Source organism: Panthera leo, chromosome C2 (genome assembly GCF_018350215.1).
Source record: "Panthera leo isolate Ple1 chromosome C2, P.leo_Ple1_pat1.1, whole genome shotgun sequence".
Lineage (NCBI taxonomy): Eukaryota > Metazoa > Chordata > Mammalia > Carnivora > Felidae > Panthera > Panthera leo.
Window position 1 is genome coordinate 114,474,685 of NC_056687.1, and position 18,241 is coordinate 114,492,925.

General features: G+C 41.1%; 1 pseudogene; it reads right to left on the reverse strand.

Annotated features, from left to right (window-relative positions):
- Positions 1 to 1,147: 1,147 nt before the first annotated feature.
- On the reverse strand, positions 1,148 to 1,449 carry LOC122229880 (annotated as a pseudogene).
- Between the last annotated feature and the right edge of the window lie 16,792 nt (positions 1,450 to 18,241).

Here is an 18,241-nt window from a genome sequence, read left to right on the forward strand (position 1 = left end):
ACACAAGTGGGGGTAGAGGCAGAGAGGGAGGGAGAGAGACAATCCCAAGCAGGCTGCACATAGCACAGAGCCCGATACAGGGCTTAAACCCACAAACCGTAAGATCATGACCTGAGCCAAAGTCAGACGTTTAACCGACTGAGCCACCCAGGCGCCCTGCAAAGAGCACTTTAAATGCTCCTCATCTTCTGTGAAGAGGATATCATGCCCCTCTATAGGTGAAGACACTCGGGCTCAGACAAGTAAAGTACATTTTTCAAGGTCATTCCAGCATAATAAGGCAAGGAGCTAAGATTATAAATCAAGATGCTATGTTGCCGAAACCTGGGCTATGGTCTCCCTAATAGATGTTCCTTTTCAGAAATTAAAAAAAAAAAAAAAAAAAAAAAAAGATTATCTTTTCAATATAAATAGAATGTCACTATGTGCAAAATATATGGAAACAGTGGGACATACTTCCTTCTGAACAATAATTTTGATTTTGTCCCCTTATTAAAAATCCTATAAATATTCATATATTGAGGTTAAAAAGTCAGATATACAGACAAACAGAAGGATGAAAAGGAGAACCAACTGTGTTCCCACCACCAACAGATAAGGACTGTTATCACTTTTCTGGAAGTTGTTTTCCAACACTCCAAGCAGGTGCAAATCGGCTTTATTTATAACCCTCCAGTTCTTGACAGGGAGTCTTGAGAGTAATCCCACAGAAGAAGACAAGGTTCTAGAAATGTAAGGCTTGAATTAATCATCATTGATGCCACCTTGAAGCTAGGCAGCCCCCTCACCCCCAACCCCCTGGGTCCTGGTAACCTTCTTTCTTTTGCCAGGGCCTTTGGTCCCTAGAATTTCCCATCATGGCATTTGAATAACACTAGTCAACACAACCTTGACATCCTAGACTTTTCAGACCAGCAACTGGAATTGCCAGTCTACACTATCTGAGAGAATAGATGCTAGTAAAGGGTACTGTGCACCACACCTCAGTTTCCTTCCACAATTTTCTTTCCAATAAAAATTAGAAGGATTTTTAATTTCCAAGTTTTTTGAGAAAGCAAGATTAATGCAACAAAAATTGGAACATCTAGTTAATAAATTTAACAACAAGCCAAAGTAATTTTGTTATGTGAATTTCCCGTTTATTATAGGCTAGCTAACAATGTTTCAAATGGTAGAATTTCTACTGGTCTTCCAACTTCTTCAGTTGTCTGATGGCTGACTTGACTGTGACCGCAGAAGTGGTTTTGTATGTCCAGGGACCACTGCCTATCGTTTTCATGCACAAACTGCAATGCCAGATACCCGCAGCTTGTCTTTTCCTCCTGGTTTTGCCACAGAAAGGGCAAGCGTGCTTGGCCTGCTGGCTTACTTCAGTCTTCTTCACCATTTCCTGAGGGAGGCACCATAACGGATCCCATAATTACTGACCTTCTTGGTATGTTTAGCCATGTCGCCACAAACTAGGTCTGAGCCCAGACAGTCCTTTCACAATTTTTGAGAAGTTGTGGCACATGAGTAACTGTGAGGGAGAGGGCTGAGGTCGTTTATTTCCTGTGTGGAGAAGAGGAAACGCTGATAGTCACTTTTCTGGAATGCTCTGGCCATTGAGACTTCAACACTTGGAGGATGACTAACTCATTTATTGTTCAGCTATTAATTGTGCCTTCAGACCTGCAAGCAGGAAGTGGAACACCTAATCTGGAGAAAAGTGGGGGGAGGGAGGCAGAAATTTACCCCCAGGAAGGGATGGGAGTCACCAACAGACTGCTCTAGGCACTAGAAAAAAATGTTGTGAGATTCTGGCAGTTGTTCTTGTGACACCCAAGCTTGATGGTTTGTTGCTTGCTCTCTGTTGAGCAGTGAAGCCCTTAAGCCAAAAAGGCTCAAGACCTCTTTTTCAGAGATCATAAAGAGCGGGGGAGTTGAGACTGCGTCCCATTTTGGATCCAGTCCTATAAAAAGACCTCAGAAGTGAAAGCAGATGGCAGCTCTGGGAGGGACATAAAGACAGTAGAGATCTTTGCAGAAAGAATACAAGGATGCAAACATCCTTCAGTGGCAGTCTTGGACTTCACCCTCTGGGAGGTTTGACTGCTGGAGATTAAGCAGCAGGAAGTCCAGGGGTTCCTCTCTGTGATGAGACAATAAGCACAGGAGTAGGAGATATTTTCCAGGTGACTGATCACCTGCTGGGGTGTGCACAATACTTAGGCGAAGCATACTACTGTTTCTCAGCCTGCTAAACGTCTTTGCCTTGCAATGGATGAAGAATCATCAATTCAGTGGAATGCAACCAGTCAGTGTGTTTGAAGTGCCCACAATGTGTCCACCAATATGCCAAGTGCTGTTCTGATGAACAACAACAATAAAAATCTGACTTACTTTCTGTCCTTGATGGTATTACAACCTCTTACTTGAGACAAGAGACAATGGAAATCGTGCACAGAGAGTATAAGAATTAACTGCTCCTTAGCAGAAGAACTAGAATAGGCTCTTCTGCTTCTCGGAAAGGAGATCACTCTCATTTATTTATTTATCTAGCACATCATGGAGAATATGAGGGGCCGACACATTCATATTCAGGTGTTAACAATTTAGCTCCCCATCTTTGCTTGCCTACATTAATTGAAACAGCTCCTGAAATGTGATTTCCAAAAGGAGAAAGAAATGACAGAAAATATTAGTGGGCATTGCATGTAACAAGAATTGCAGCCATTTTATGAAAGTTTTATAATGTGCGTGTAGATAATGGGTAATAATGCAACATGTTTAATTTACTTATAGATCTCCAAAAGGGATGCTTGGGTGGCTCAGTCGGTTGAGCATTTGACTTCAGGTCAAGTCATGATCTTACAGTTGGAGAATTTGAGCCCCACATCGTGCTTACTGCTCAGAGCCCGCTTTAGATCCTCTGTCTCCCTCTCTCTGCCTGCTTGTGCTGTCTCAAAAATAAATAAACATTAAAAATAATAATAAGGGTCAAAAATATTTTAAGAGCCAATGCTAATCTGATCTAATATGCTCTTGCCTAAAACCCTCAGGAGCCTCCCATGACTCTCATACCTTAAACCCATCCCTCTCTAATTTGCCTTCCTGCCAAATCAAGTCAATCATCTTCTTGCTTTCTTCTCTGCTCCCTTCACCTGCTTCCCTCTTCCACATCCCTAGGACTTAGTTCAGTGGTCCCTCCTTCCAAGAAGTCTTGTTGTACCAGAAAAGTGTTTCACAGTCAAGGTATGTTTGTAAAAATCTAGATAATACAAAGTTAAATAGACTTCTGAATGGCATAACTTTTTAGGGCTTGTAATTGGCAAATGCACTTGTAATTATCGAAGGAAAGTTAAGAAATGTAGTGTCCAGTGTTTCCAAAACTTCACCATGCACAGCACTCTTCTGTTTTGGCACATCCTGAAGGACTAGGTTACCCAGAACATCCTTGGGAAACTTGGAGCTTGTTCATTTCCCAAGTGTTTGTGAAGGAATCTGTGTTAGCAGGGAGAAGGGGAGGGGTCATTTGAGGGAAAGAAAGGGTAACAAGTGAAAGTTGAAGATGGGATGAAGCGTGGTTTGGGGGAGCTGGATCATGCAGAGGGGCGTGAGTTGGGATCAGGACTGGGAACCAGTTCAGCCTCCACTGTCCTGAGGGATGGGAGATAGCTGGCCTGCAGGAAGGCAGTAGCTAATCTTAGGTGGAATGGTAAACTCTAGTCCTTCATACTTGGGGTCATTTCAACATGTGTGCTCTAAAAGGGGCCCGTGTCCTGGTTGAGATGAGACTATAAAAGGTCCAGATGGCCTGGAGACTAGATGACATGGGGCCCACTCTCAGACTTCTCTGTCTCAGAAAGCTAATAAGAGTTGTCATCCAAGCTTAACAGGAGACAAATTTTACAGAGCAATCGCCATGTGTTGGGCACTAGTCTAAGGGTTTTGCGTTACTACTTGTTTAATCTTCAGAACAACCTGCTAAGGTAGGTCTTGTAATTATTGTCCCTACTTTAAAGGTGAGGAAACCAAAACAACTAGTAAGTGTTGTTCTAGTTATCTATCAAGGTATCATAAGGCACGTTAGAGCTTTGTATTTGGAATAGCAACCGTTTTATTATACATATCATGATTTTGTAGGTGAGGAATCAACTGGGTGATTCTTCTGTCCCAGGTGGTGTTGACTGGGGTTATTTGCTCTTATTCAGCTGAAGACTGCATTGCATTGGTCTGTAGGGCCCATGAAGGCTTCACTCACCTGCCAGGTGCTTTGATGGGAAGGGCTGTAAGACTGGGCTCAATGGGGCCCTCACCTCCCCCTTTAGTTTTAGGGTTCTTCTTGTGGTCTCTGTAGCAGTGTAGTCAGATTTTTCATGGTGGCTTAAGGATCCAAGAGACAAGAAAGTGGAAGCTGCCAGTTTCTTAAGGCCTGGGCCAGAAACTGGGACAGGTCTCCTTTTATTATATCCCCTTGGTCAGAATTGTCAGAGTCATCTCAGATTCAGTGGAAGGGGCAAAGACCTCATCTCTCCAGGAAAGATGGCCACAAAGTCTTTGATACTTTAAATTGTCACAATGGTCGAGGTAGGATTTTGAACCCAGGAAATCTGTCTCCAGAGACTGTGCTCTTAACTACCACAGTGTAAAATCTTGGTAACCCAAACTGGCATCTACTCTTACATTATCACAAGGAAGGCTGCCTGTGTGGATTTAGTATCAGATTAAGGGCTTTTCTTAGTTATAGGCTGAATAATCTGGGTAATTCCCTCTATTCATATGAGTAGACACAGCCCGAGTTAAGATTTGGGCTTGGGGATCTTGCAGGTGCCATTAACAAGTAAAAGTCAGTATTTCTAGCTGTTTTCACAACCGGAAAGAGCAAATGCACGCATGTGCTGCCTTATGATTCCAATGGGTGTTGTGTGGCCCTCTCTGTACAAAAGGACACAGCTTGACCTCTCAGAGAAGCATGAGCCCTGGCTGATAAATCTGTCCAAGAGAGCTGCCCAAATATCGACTGGTTTTAGCATTGTTTCATGTCACTATGGTTATAGGTAGAAAATTAACTTTCAACAGGAACTCAGCCTCCACCCACTCTCCATAAAGTATAACATCACTAACTGAGGGTTCTCATCCTCTTTTTAAAATGAAATCTACTCATGGGCTGCAAGAGAGACCAAGTTTAGAAATCCACGTTAAGGTTTTTACAAGGCAGGGAAATTTTAACACATTTGTTCTTTTATATTTACACCTCTGACTTTGTAAGATTATACATTATTCTCTTGGTCTGTACCTTTGGGTAGGTACTTCCCCAATTATTTTTGATACTATTTTTCCCTGGTCATATTTGCTTTAAAAAATTCACATACAGATTAGAAAGGAAGAACAAAAGCAGAAAGAAGACAATTGAAATTTGGAAAATAGTATTGAAAACAACTGGGTGAAAGCATTTATCATATCAATGAGCTAAAATCATGTCAATTTTAGCTTTCATTCATTTATTCTTTTAGCATATTTATTGAGCCCTTATGTATCAGGCACTGAACTAGGCACTGGAGAAATGTTAAATAGAGCTGATAAGGAAAGGATGATAAATACTGATAATGTTAACAATAGAAAACATGCCTAGTACTCATTACATGCCAAGCAATATATTTCTCATAGCAACTGTATAAAGTAGGTTCTATTATTTTTTATTTTTTAAAAGCTTATTTATTTATTTTGAGAGAGAGAAAGAGCATATGCAAGCAGGGGAAGGGCAGAGAGAGAGAGAGAGAGAGAGAGAGAGAGAGAGAGAGAGAATCCCAAGGGGGCTTTGCATTGAATGCCTCAATGCAGGGCTCGATTTCATGACCATGAGATCACGACCTGAGCCGAAATCAAAAGTCCAGCGCTTACTGGACGGAGCCACTCAGGTGCCTGTAAAATAGGTTCTATTATTAATGTGCATTTTACTGATGAGAAAACTGAGAGACAGAGAGTAACTTGCCCAAGACCTTATAATTAGTAGCAAGAGCTAGGATTTGATTCCATGCAGCCTGTGCTAAAACAAACAAAAGTCTGTGCTCTTAGCCCCACATGCTATGCTGCTTCTTGTTAATCACATAGTCTCAGAAACATAATAGCCAGCTGTGACCTGTGCCATGGCATAGAGGAAGCCATGAAAGCGTATATAGTGGCAGGGGGATGCAGGTGAGGCAGGAAAGGCTCCTCTGAGAAGGTAAAAATGCTTCTTTGAAACTGTTCGTTGTCAGGAATAAATCTCAATAAGGTTATGTAGTCAATATTTCTTGTACACTTGTTACATGCTATGTATGACTTTAATGCTTTTCATCTTTAACTCATTTTATCTCTACCACGTCCCTCTGAGGTGGTTACAGTAACTGCCTCTTTCTTATACCAGAGGAAACAGGCTCAGAGGGGTCTGGGGCTTGCTGAAACCCAAACAGCTAGAAAGCATCACGTCAGCCCTTGAACCCAAAACTACACACTGCTTGTCTTAATGAAAGGAAAAGGTAGTGCTGGAGGGCTCATGCTGTCCCACTGCCTGAAGATGCTCACATTGATTGACTTTAAGGACTGATTCCAAACTATAAAAGGATGAGCAAAGAGAGCAAAAAGTATGGTTAAGACCACATTCTGAGGCAGCGAAAACATTAAAACCAAGTTTTAAAGACAGAACTTAAAGCGCTGATCATATCAATGAGCTTTGAACTTTGAAAGGTCAGTTTTAACTTTCACACGTTTATTTTTTGGCATATTTATTAAGCCCTTATGTATCAGGCACAAGAATGATATCTAGGACCGATCGATATTTGGGCAGATCTCTTAAAGGTGTAGGCAGCTGGTGTGACATGTACTTACTCTGTGCTGATTCTGCTGCCCTTCCTCTGTCAGTGGTGCGGTCCAGAAGTCTGAGTTCAAGGATATACTTCCCTCACTTGAAATTGAATGACCAGCTCCAAACCACGGGAAGCCAAAGTGAAATACACTGTTTTCCTTTCATAGACTTTGAAGACTGAACTATAATTGCAAAAAAAAAAAAAAAAAAAAAAAAAAAAATTAATAACAAAAATAAAATAAAAAACCTTCCTACCTAATTATGGTCTTTAAACCTAGAGGGTAGAAAATACGTCCCAGAGATCTTTGATGGTCTTCATAGTACCCGCTATCATATGAGACACATTGCAGAGGCCCAATATATTTCTATTGAGATTAGCATTACTGTGACTACCCATATGTATACTGAAGCTTCTAGCAAAGTTATAGACCAGGGCTTCTCAAACTTTAATGTGCATGTGAATCATCTGCTATCTTGCTAAAATGCAGATGCTGATCTAGAAGGTCTGGGATGGGGCCCGAGATATTGCCCTTCTAACAAGTTTCTAGGCGATGCTGGTGGTTTTGTCCTAGGAAATACATATGGCCCTAGGATCACAGTAAAGTTGTACACAGTTATTAGTATATTTATTTGGGGCCAGAAAGATACCCTCCCTTTGACTTTCCACTGGCTCTGCCCTTTGTGGGGTATTTCAGACAGTTGCTACTTGCTCTAGTAAATTTCCATTCTTGAGACAGTCATGGACAACTTGGGGATTTCAGAAGATTCTGGGATTGGAAGAGAGCTTCTCATCACTCTGGCTTGCCCTGTTTTCTGCATGTTTTAAGGCAGTAGTTCTCAAAACGTAAGCCCATTAAAAATTCATGCTGAGGTCCAGTAGGAAGGGCCCTACTGTTCAGCAGTCTTCCTGCCTTACTCATGTATTCCCTACTGCATTCCATGACACTGTTATTCCAACGTTCTCTCACATTCTTCGAGCTTTCCCTTCTTCCCCCAGCCCCTCTCCTTTGCATCCTGTAATCTCTCCTCCCATGTTGTGGTTATGGAGGCCCAATTTCCTCCATCCATCTTCCTTTTAGATTTATAATATTTTTATGCCAACACTCCCTCTTCAACCCAAATTTTATCTTTATTTTTATTCATTTGTATGTTTTTTCTTGTCAGAAAGTTAATTCCCTCACCTGCGCTTTTTCAAAAACAATGAACTTGTGTAGGGAAACAGGGAAACAGAACTTGTGTAGAAAGCTTAGAACTATCGATTACATATGCTACATTTTCCCTGGTCACTGTGGACATTGTACTTATTTTGGCCAAATGTTAAACAAACAAATGTTAAAATCAATATTCATACAAAATTGAGGCCAAAGCCAAAGATCAGCTTCATAGAATAAACATGAGCTATATGAGAATTAATCTGAAACTTTACCAACATGCCTAATTATCATTGCAATTTTATTATTTGAACTTTTAGTAGATGAAATTAAATTGTAAAAAAATGTTTGTTTTTTGAGGGAGAGACAGAGCATGCACAGGAGGGGCAGAGAGAGAGGGAGACACAGAATGTGAAGCAGGCTCCAGGCTCTGAGCTGTCAGGACAGAGCCTGACGCAGGACTCGAACTCAGATCATGACCTGAGCTGAAGTCACATGCTTAACTGACTGAACCACCCAGGCACCCCTTAGTAGAGTAAATTTATAAGTCTGACTAGCCTCAGATCAGTAATTACTCAACACTGTCTACCTCTAGATTTCTGCTGCTGAAGCCAATATCCTGCATGTTTATGATACTAAATAGCTGTTCATTTAACTGAAGCTGGTGGAAAAACAAGGTATTTGGGGACACCTCACTTTTGTCTAATACTTCCTTGTTTTCTTCATACCAGGTTTTTTTTTTAAATAAAAATCATATATATTTAAGGCATGCAAATGATGATTTGACATACATATACATAGTGAAATGACTACCATAGTCAAGCAAATTAACATATCTTTTCACATAATTGCCTTTGTTTTTGTCATGAGAACACTGACATACACTCTTTACACAAAATTTCCAGGATTCAATACAGTATTATTAACTATAGTCATCATGTTGTACAGTAGGTTTCTGTTCATTCTACGTACTGCAACTTTGCACCCTTGGCCAATATCTCTCCATTTCCTCCACCTCCCCGGCCCCTGGTAACCACCATGCTACCTTTCCTTCTACGTATTCAATATGTAGATTCTATGTATAGGTGAGATCATGCAGTTTTTTCATTCCGTGTCTGGCTTATTTCATAAGCACAATGTCCTCCAGATTCATCCTTGTTGTAAATGACAAGATCTTTTTCTTTTTTAAGGCTGAATAATATTTCATTGTATATATATTCACAAGATATGGAATCATAGCATTACCCTGTCTGGATCAAGGATGATTTATCACAGATGTCATTGTGTGATTTTGGAGTTTCTCCTGCCCATGACATTTTAAGTGGTAAAGTTATCTTTATGCTTTTAATATATCCTCCTAATATGTAAAGAATTTCCGATTTGACTTTTCCTTGAAAGATATGGCTTAAATGGAATTTAAATAACCATGAATGAAATGCAATTCCACCAAGGTCAGCATTATTTTATTTTTATTAAAAAAATGTTAAATTTCATATATTAAAAAAATAAATAAAAAAATAAAAAAATAAAAAAATAACATAATGAACCCTTAAAAAAATAAAAAAAAATAAAAAAATGTTTTTAATGTTTATTTATTTTTGAGAAAGAGAGAGAGAGAGACAGACAGAGCGTGAGTGGGGGAAGGGCAGAGAGAGAGAGAGGGAGACACAGAATGTGAAGCAGGCTCCAGGTTCTGAGCTGTCAGCACAGAACCCAATATGAGGCTCAGACCACAAACTGTGAGATCATGACATGAGCTGAAGTCTGAAGCTTAACTGACTGAGCCACTCAGACACCCCAACAAAGGTCAGGATTATTGCATAAACTGTCGATTGATGTCCCTATTGATCTATTTAGTAGTAGTTCTTAACAGTTGCTTTTGTATATAAAATAAACAACTTTCACAATCATGACTATTTTGGCATTTTACCCTTACAATTGTAAATGTATACATTTACACTTTAGCTGTCCAACAGAACGTTAATGAAAATAGCATGTGAGGAGACTCTCCATTCTAAGTTATAGCTGGGATGGTTACCTATCTTTACAGGTGGATATTCAGATATAAGATATCTAAATGACGTGACAAGCTGTGGCAGCCTGTATTTCTAAAGATGACTGTACCAATATATATATATTCACCCTCCATGCTGTTCTCACAACGTGAGAAAGAGAGTCAGATCTATGTTCCTTCCCTTTGAAACTGGGTGGAAGTTGGGGTACCTGGGAGGCTCAGTTAAACGTTTGACTTTGGCTCAGGTCATGATCTCATGGTTTGTGGGTTCGAGCCCCACATCAGACTCCATCTGACAATCCCAGCCTGTTTGGGATTCTCTCCCTCCCTCTCTCTGCCCCTCCCCTCCTCGTGCTCTCTCTCTTTCTCTCAAAAGTAAATAAATAGACATTTAAAAACAGAAACAAGGCGCTCCTGGGTGGCTCAGTCGGTTGAGCGTCCGCTTTGGCTCAGGTCATGATCTCACAGCTCCTGGTTTTAAGCCCCACGTCAGGCTCTGTGCTGACAGCTCAGAGCCTGGAGCCTGTTTAGGATTCTCTCCCTCTCTTTCTGCCCCTCCCCCGCTCACACTCTGTTTCTCTCTCAAAAATTAACATTAAAAAATTTTTAAAAACGATAACAACAACAAAGAAACTGGGTAGAAATGACACTGAGGCTAGGTCATAAAAGGTAATGCAACTTCTGCCTGGTTCTCTCTCTAGGGACTCTTGCCCTGGGAACCCATCTACTATGTTGTAAGGAAGCCCCCACGTGAACATTCTGGCTAACAGCTATGTGCTGTGCTCACAACCAGCATCTACTGCCAGATACATTGGATGAATAAGCTTTTTTTTTTTTTTTAATGTTTATTTATTTTTGAGACAGAGAGAGACAGAGCATGAATGGGGGAGGGTCAGAGAGAGAGGGAGACACAGAATCCGAAGCAGGCTCCAGGCTCTGAGCTGTCAGCACAGAGCCCGACGTGGGGCTTGAACTCACGGACCGCGAGATCATGACCTGAGCCGAAGTTGGAAGCTTAACTGACTGAGCCACCCAGGCGCCCCCAGATGAATAAGCTTTTGATGATTCTGGGCCTGTCTTCCTGCTGAAGCCCCAGGCATCGTGAAGCAGAAACACCAGAAGCTAGCCTCCTGTGCTCTGTCCGAATTCCTGACCCATAGAAAATAGGAGATATGATATATAATTATTATTGCTTTAAACCACTAAGTTTTATTATGCAGCCAGAGTAACCATAGCATATGCCTTGTAATTAGGGTTGCCAGATAAAATATAGGATCCCCAATTACATTTAAGTTTCAGATAAACAGTGAATTTTTTTTAGTACATCCCTTGCAGTTTCTGGGATATACTCATACTAAAAAATTACTTGTTATTTATGCAAAATTTGAATTTAACTGGCCATTCTGTATTTTTATTTGCTCTCTGGCAATCCTACCTGTAATATGAATCTCTGTGGAATCTGCGCTATCATATTCATTGATTTCCTACAACATTGGGGAGGCCCCAAGTGTAACTGTGGACCCAGGTATTCAGCTTACCCAAAGCTGAGGCTCAAGCAGAAAAACAGATTATGGCTGACTGCAGCTGGAACTGAACTTTCTTCTTGCTGTGGCTCACAAGCTCTGATCCTCGGTCCCATTTATATGATTGTTTCAATTAGAGCTGACAAATGGCTGCAGAAAACTATATTTTGAAGTTTATTTATTTGTTATTGGGAGAGAGAGAGAGAGAGGTCATGTGTACACACGAGGAAGGGAGGGGCAGGGAGAGAAGGAGAGAGAGAATCCCAAGCAGGCTCCCCACTGACAGCGGGGCTCGATTTCAGGAACCATGAGATCATGACCTGAGCCGAAACCAAGAGTCGGTCACTTAACCCACTGAGCCACCCAGGCACCTCAGAAAACTATTTTTAAATGCGAAGAATACTCTGAAAAAAAGTCTTTACTTTTTGTTTCCCCTGTAAAACTGACCATGATGCATCTTAAGACCCCTTCTGATAAAACTGCTGTTCATTTGCAGTCACACTATTAAATGAAGACTCTCCTTAAATTTCTATATATGAGCAAATGCGATATTGTAGGGCTCCACATTTTAAAATTGTCCTTTTTCTTAAATTTTTTTTTTCCAGTAATGAAAACCAAGTGAAACAAGACGATATCTGGGGATTTACTTCAAAATAGCCACCGGCGTGGGTGGGTGTAGAAACACAACAACATTGGCCAGGGCTGGGAATTTGGTAGCTGGGAAGTTGACGATGGTTATTTGGGATTTGCTTTACTATTCTCTCTATTTTTATCCATATTTGAAGTTTTCCATGATAAAGAGTTAGAAGGAAGGAAGGAGGTATCTATACATATAACATAGCTAAGACTATTTTATGCTCTAGAATCAGAGACTGATAGAAGTAGAAAATAATCTAGCCCAAAGTAGTTATATTGTAGATGATGTAAGGGAGGTCTGGTGAGATAGTGACTAAATCACGGCCACACACTCAGCACTTAACAGAAGCCTTTGAATTCCATGCCAGTGTTTCACATGGGTCACATTATACTGTATTCTTTAATCTTTCCTGTCTCATATATCATAATTTTATAATCATTAAAATTTTGGAAGCTATTTTTAAACAATTATATTCCCTTGGATCTCAAGAGGAATGCGTGAATTCATTTATCTTCTCCAGAAAAAGATTTAAGGAAATTTATTAACACTTGAATATAATATAATATAATACACACACACACACACACACACACACACACACTAATAAATAATGAGGGAGGGATCAAAATGATCTAAAAGGAAAAGTGGGTTCAGAAACTCAAATAGAACCAGGACTAAAGATAGTAGTCGTCAACGAATTCATATACCCTAGAAAGTAGTAGGATAATAAGAAAAAAAAAGTTGCCTACAACATCCAGAATGGATTTGACTTTCACAGTTAGATGTCAATACTATTACAAGCTGGTCTGACACTCATGATGTCATTTTGTTGGACAGAGACAATTTTTATAAAATGTTTATTTATTTTGAGAGAGAGAGAGAGAGAGAGAGAGAGAATATCCCAGGCAGGCTCTGCTGTTAGTACAGAGCCTGACACAGGGCTCAGTCTCACCAACTATGAGATCAAGACCTAAGCCAAAATCAAGAGTCAGACACTTAACAGACTGAGTCAGGTGCCCCTGAACAGAAACAATCTTACAAATATCAATATCAAAAAGGTCACTCTCAGACCATGATTGAGACAAAAACGAGGTCACTGTGCAACACAAAACATTCCCCTTGCTCACTGACTGAGTGTGACTCTCTAGTCTCTTCTCCCCACGAGAAGACCTGTTGGGATGTCCAATCATAGAACTCCCTCCAGGGGTGCCTGGATGGCTCAGTCGGTTAAGCATTCAACTCTTGATTTCGGCTCAGGTCACGATCTCATGGTTTGTGGATTTGAGCCCCATGTTGGGCTTTGTGCTGACAGTGCAGAGCCTCCTTGGGATTCTCTCTCTCTCTCTCTCTCTCTCTCTCTCCCCTCCCCTGCGCTCTCTCTCTCCCTCTCTCAAAAATAAATAAACTTAAAAAAAAACTGCCTCCACTTTCTGACAATCCAGAGTAAGTCCCTGCTTCCTAAGACTCTCCCCTGAATTACCCAACTGAAGCTCAAATTATTTACTAGCCTCTTTCTGACACCCTCTTACTGAGATGCTCCAGGTTCCTCCATGTGTGTGTTGCCTTCGCAGCAACCTGCAAAAGCTCAGCTAGTTCAACTACAGGTTTTCCTGGTGGTCTTCGTCTGGAGAACATTGATAAAAGCAAAGCCAATTATCTGTTAGTACCATTTCTTATATGAGACAATAACAGTGCCATCAGAAATGCATGTCTTTTGGCTCTTTAAAGAGTGCATATTTGCACTTTTGTGGCATATTTGGGAAGGGCAGTGGTAAAGATGGGCTAACTTTATGGTGCTTTATTGTGTCAGTATTTTTCAGACTGAAATCAGTAGTTATGAAAATTAAGAGTGCCCGGAGTATTTTTAGGTGTGATAATGTGTTTTACTTGTGTGCATGTGTTTAAAGTACTTATCGTTTGGAGATAGTTACTGAAATCCATCCAGGGGAGAGGGGAAATGAGTGGGTGGAGGTGTGAATGGAAAAAGACTGGTCATGAGCTGATAATAATTAAAGCTGCGTGATGAGTATAACAGTTTATTATGGTATTTTCTTTACCTTTAAAATTTTCCTTAATAAAAAGTAAGAATAAGAAGATTCCTGGAGTCCTCGCTCATGTGTGTTTCCAGTTTGGGGAGCCCCAAGGCTAAATGAGGCTCTGTCTGAATATGCTGAGAATCAGGGTATTGGAATTTAGTAGAGGATTCCAGAGTTATATGTGAGTGTGGAGGTGAGGCAAGGACAGACTTTTGAAAGATGTTGTCCAAAGGGGTTTGGATTTTTAGGGAGATTCTAAGCCAACTACACTGTAACATCCATCAGACAGGGGTGGGTAGCTGGGTATGAGGCAAGTGAGAAGGAATGTGAGATGGAGAACACGGCAATTGGAATAGTAAGTAAGAGTTCAAATCTAGAAATAGCCCTTTAGTAGAGACCACCTAGAGTGCTTCAGGTCATATCTACTGCTGTGGAAGGCATTCTGAAAGCTTACTTTGTTTGTACTGCTTGATTCCAGACTCCAATAATTTCACTTTTCTTTCTTTAAAAAATTTTTTTTAATGTTTATTTATTTTTGGGAGAGAGAAAAAGAGACAGAGTATGAGTCGGGGAGGGTCAGAGAGAGAGAGAGGGAGACACAGAATCTGAAGCAGGCTCCAGGCTCTGAGCTGTCAGCACAGAGCCCAACACGGGGCTCGAACCGACGAACCGTGAGATCATGACCTGAGCTGAAGTCAGACGCTTAACCAATTGAGCCACCCAGGCACCCCAATTTTACTTTTCTTAAGTTGGATACCAAGATCTCTAAGGTCTAACAGTTAAAAATCAAACATTATGTTTTTGAAAATGAATTTTTAAAATTTCTCTCCATATTAATGGGTTTACCTTCTTTTACCTTTAAATAGTTCTGGAAAGAGGAAATATTTACTAATTCAAAGAACAGTATTGACTACCTGGTATATACTAGGCACAGGCCTACATGCTGGAGATAAATGGCACCTGAGCTTAGGGTCTAGTGAGGAAGGGAGAAATTAGTCCAACAATCTCTCAAATATAAAGATACAAATTAAGCTAAGTGTTTTGAAGAGTACAGGGAATTATTAAAGCATATGATTTATTCCAGTTGGAAGAATTGCCTGTGTAAGTAGAACTCTTTGGAATCTGGGATTAGGGAAAATGGAAGGATAAGGCAGCGTCATGGAATAGGATAAGAGCAGACTGTTGGTCTGGTCAAAAGCCTTGGTTTTTACTCTGAAGATAAGACAATGAGCGCAAAGTGACATGCTCAGCTGGGGATGAAATTTGTGGGTAAAAAGTGTTCTAAAGTGACAAAGCCATCTTAGCTAACAGAAAAAATGTCATGATCTGATGCATTCACTGAATTTTCCCTTCATTGAGAAATCAATTTCTGTGGTAGGAACTCAGAAGCCTGAGGCATGTGGTAAGTGATTGTTATCACATATTTGGATGAAAAACTATCAGCTAAAAACAGTAAAATCATACGAGTAAATATCTTGTGTTTTTTATCCACATGGAACTCATGTATTGTATCCATTGGTAGTTTATCTCCAAAGATGTTTGGCCTCAATCACTTCCTTGCCTTTGGGTACACATTGCTACTCCCCCATTAAAAGGTAGACTCTCTTCCTCTTCCTTAAATCTGGGCTGGTCTGTAGTTGCTTTGTCATCAGAAAATGGCAGAAGAGGCTCTGGACCTCTAGGCTTTAAGATCACTGACAGTTTCTGCTTTCTTTTTCCTGGAACCTTGAGCCATCACATAAGAAGTCTAGACTGCTCTATGAGAGAAAGTTGTCATGTGGAAGGGTCACTGAGATACCAGAAAAGGGAGTGAAGAAGCCACCTTGGATGCCCAAACCAGGCAAGCCTTTAGATAACTCAGCTCCTCACTTACTGTTATTATACAAAAACAAGCCAACTAGGTTGACTCAACCCCCAAAACCATGACAGTTAATAATACATTGTTTTACGACACTCTCTTTTGGGGTGGTTTTGGTAATAGGTAACCAGAAATCACCTTTAATGACCAGTACCTGCAAGGAGCAGAGCTTGTGCTCCACAAATGCTTGTCTGTCTTTTGTAGAGTATACCAGATCTGTCTAAATTTCTCCGCAGCTTTAAAAAAATTTTTAAGTTTACTTATTTTGAGAAAGACAGAGACAGCGTGAGTGGGGAGGGGCAGAGAGAGAGGGAGACAGAGAATCCCAAGCAGGCTCTCCACTGTCAGTACAGAGTCCGACTTGGGGCTCGAACTCATGAAACCCCAAGGTTAGAAACCAAGAGCCAGACTCTTAACTGACTGAGCAACCCAGGTACCCCTCTCTGCAGCTTTTAGTAAGTGGCACTGGGGAAAATTAGCAGAATGGGGTGAATTGTCTTGCACACAGTCCTATGGGACATGTGTGAAATGACAGTGGTCAAGGCAATACTAATATTTACTGAGTCTCTGTTATGAGCCAGGGGCAGCACTCAACACATGCTATCTCATTTCATTCTCAAAACAACCATTCAAAGGAAGTGATATAATCATCCCCATTTTAGAGATGAAAAAACTGAGACCACACAGTTGCTGAATGGCAGAGCCCAATGGATCTGTTTGATTGCAATGCCAGTTCCCTTGCCTAAAATGTGCACTTTAGTCTGGAGGGAATTCATTGTAAGTCACCTATGGAAGTTACTGAAAAGTTCCTATGATGCAGTGGCAGATTCTTAGCAATTGTCCCTCAGAGCCTGACCTGCTTCTCTGATGTTTACCCTTTGTGTGAGTGTGGGGAAAGGTGTATTTGAAGGTGGAGGGGATATGGTAATGGCTGTATTGGAGTTCACCCGTGCTCCCTGGGATAACAGCCAAGTCTCCTCCTTGCTATCCACAGATGTGCTCCCCAGCATTCAGTATCACCCAGGTCAGAGCTCCAGAAAGCTCCAGCACTTATCTGAAAGCTAGAACATTCCCAGATCGTGGAGGGGGCCAAGAGAAACAGTCATGCAGTATGGCGCCGGGGGGTGGGAGGGTGTGGGGAGGCCAGCAAAAAAATGATCTGCCACATTCCTTCAGACCTCCACCCGGGCAGGACGCTCATTCCTCCAACACCACTCCTAAACCTCCCAGATAGTGCAGCCTCCACCCTCAGCCCAGAGGCTTCCCTGAGACCGGGAGGGAGGTGAAGGCACCCACGTGAAAAGCTCTGCTTCCAGCGATCTTCCTCTTGGCTTCAGATGCTGAGATCTAGCTTGGCCTCCCTGTGGCTTAGACGTCTGAAACCTCACTACTCTTCAGTACACAACTGGTGTTGCATCCTGCTCCCGGCTTGTAGACGAATGTGCGTTGAATATGCTTCAGATATTCTTAAGATGTCTCCTTCCTCCCCCCGCAGTTTTTTTCTTTTCTGAGGGTTTACCCTCCTTCCTCCTGCTTGTAGTCGTCTTTTCTCTTTTCTCTCCACAATTAGGTTTAGGAAAGAAAAACACAGAGAGACTCTGTTCCTTCCTGTGGAGTTGGGACTCTCCTTGGGAAGAGCCTCAAAAGGAGGAGTCCAATGTTTGTTGACTGAATTAAGTAATGCTGTGTTTTTCATCTGGAAAGAGAAGTGAAGTTATCATTTCAAGAGCTTGGGGCACCTGGGTGGCTCAGCCGGTTAAGCTTGCAACTTCGGTTCAGGTCATGATCTAACAGTTCTTGAGTCCAAGCCCTGCACTGGGCCCTGTGCTGACCGCTCAGAGCCTGGAGCCTGTTTTGGATTCTGTATCTCTTTCTCTCTCTGCCCCTCCCCCACTTGCACTTTGTCTCTGTCTCTCTCAAAAATAAACATTAAAAAAAAAATTTAAAAAAAATAAAGGGCTTAAAACACCACTGCACACCAGGGAAACTAGTACTAAGCACTTACTTTATCCCAAGTATTATACTAAGCATGTTAGCTCAATTCTTAAAATATTCTGTGAGTTAAGTATTAATTTCCATTTTACAGAGTAACAAACTAGGGATCAAGAAGTTCAATAATTTCTAAGTAGCTTTTGGTAGTTCTTTAATCATCTTTTCAATCTATTATATGTGGCCACTGTATATTCTGGTTTTCCA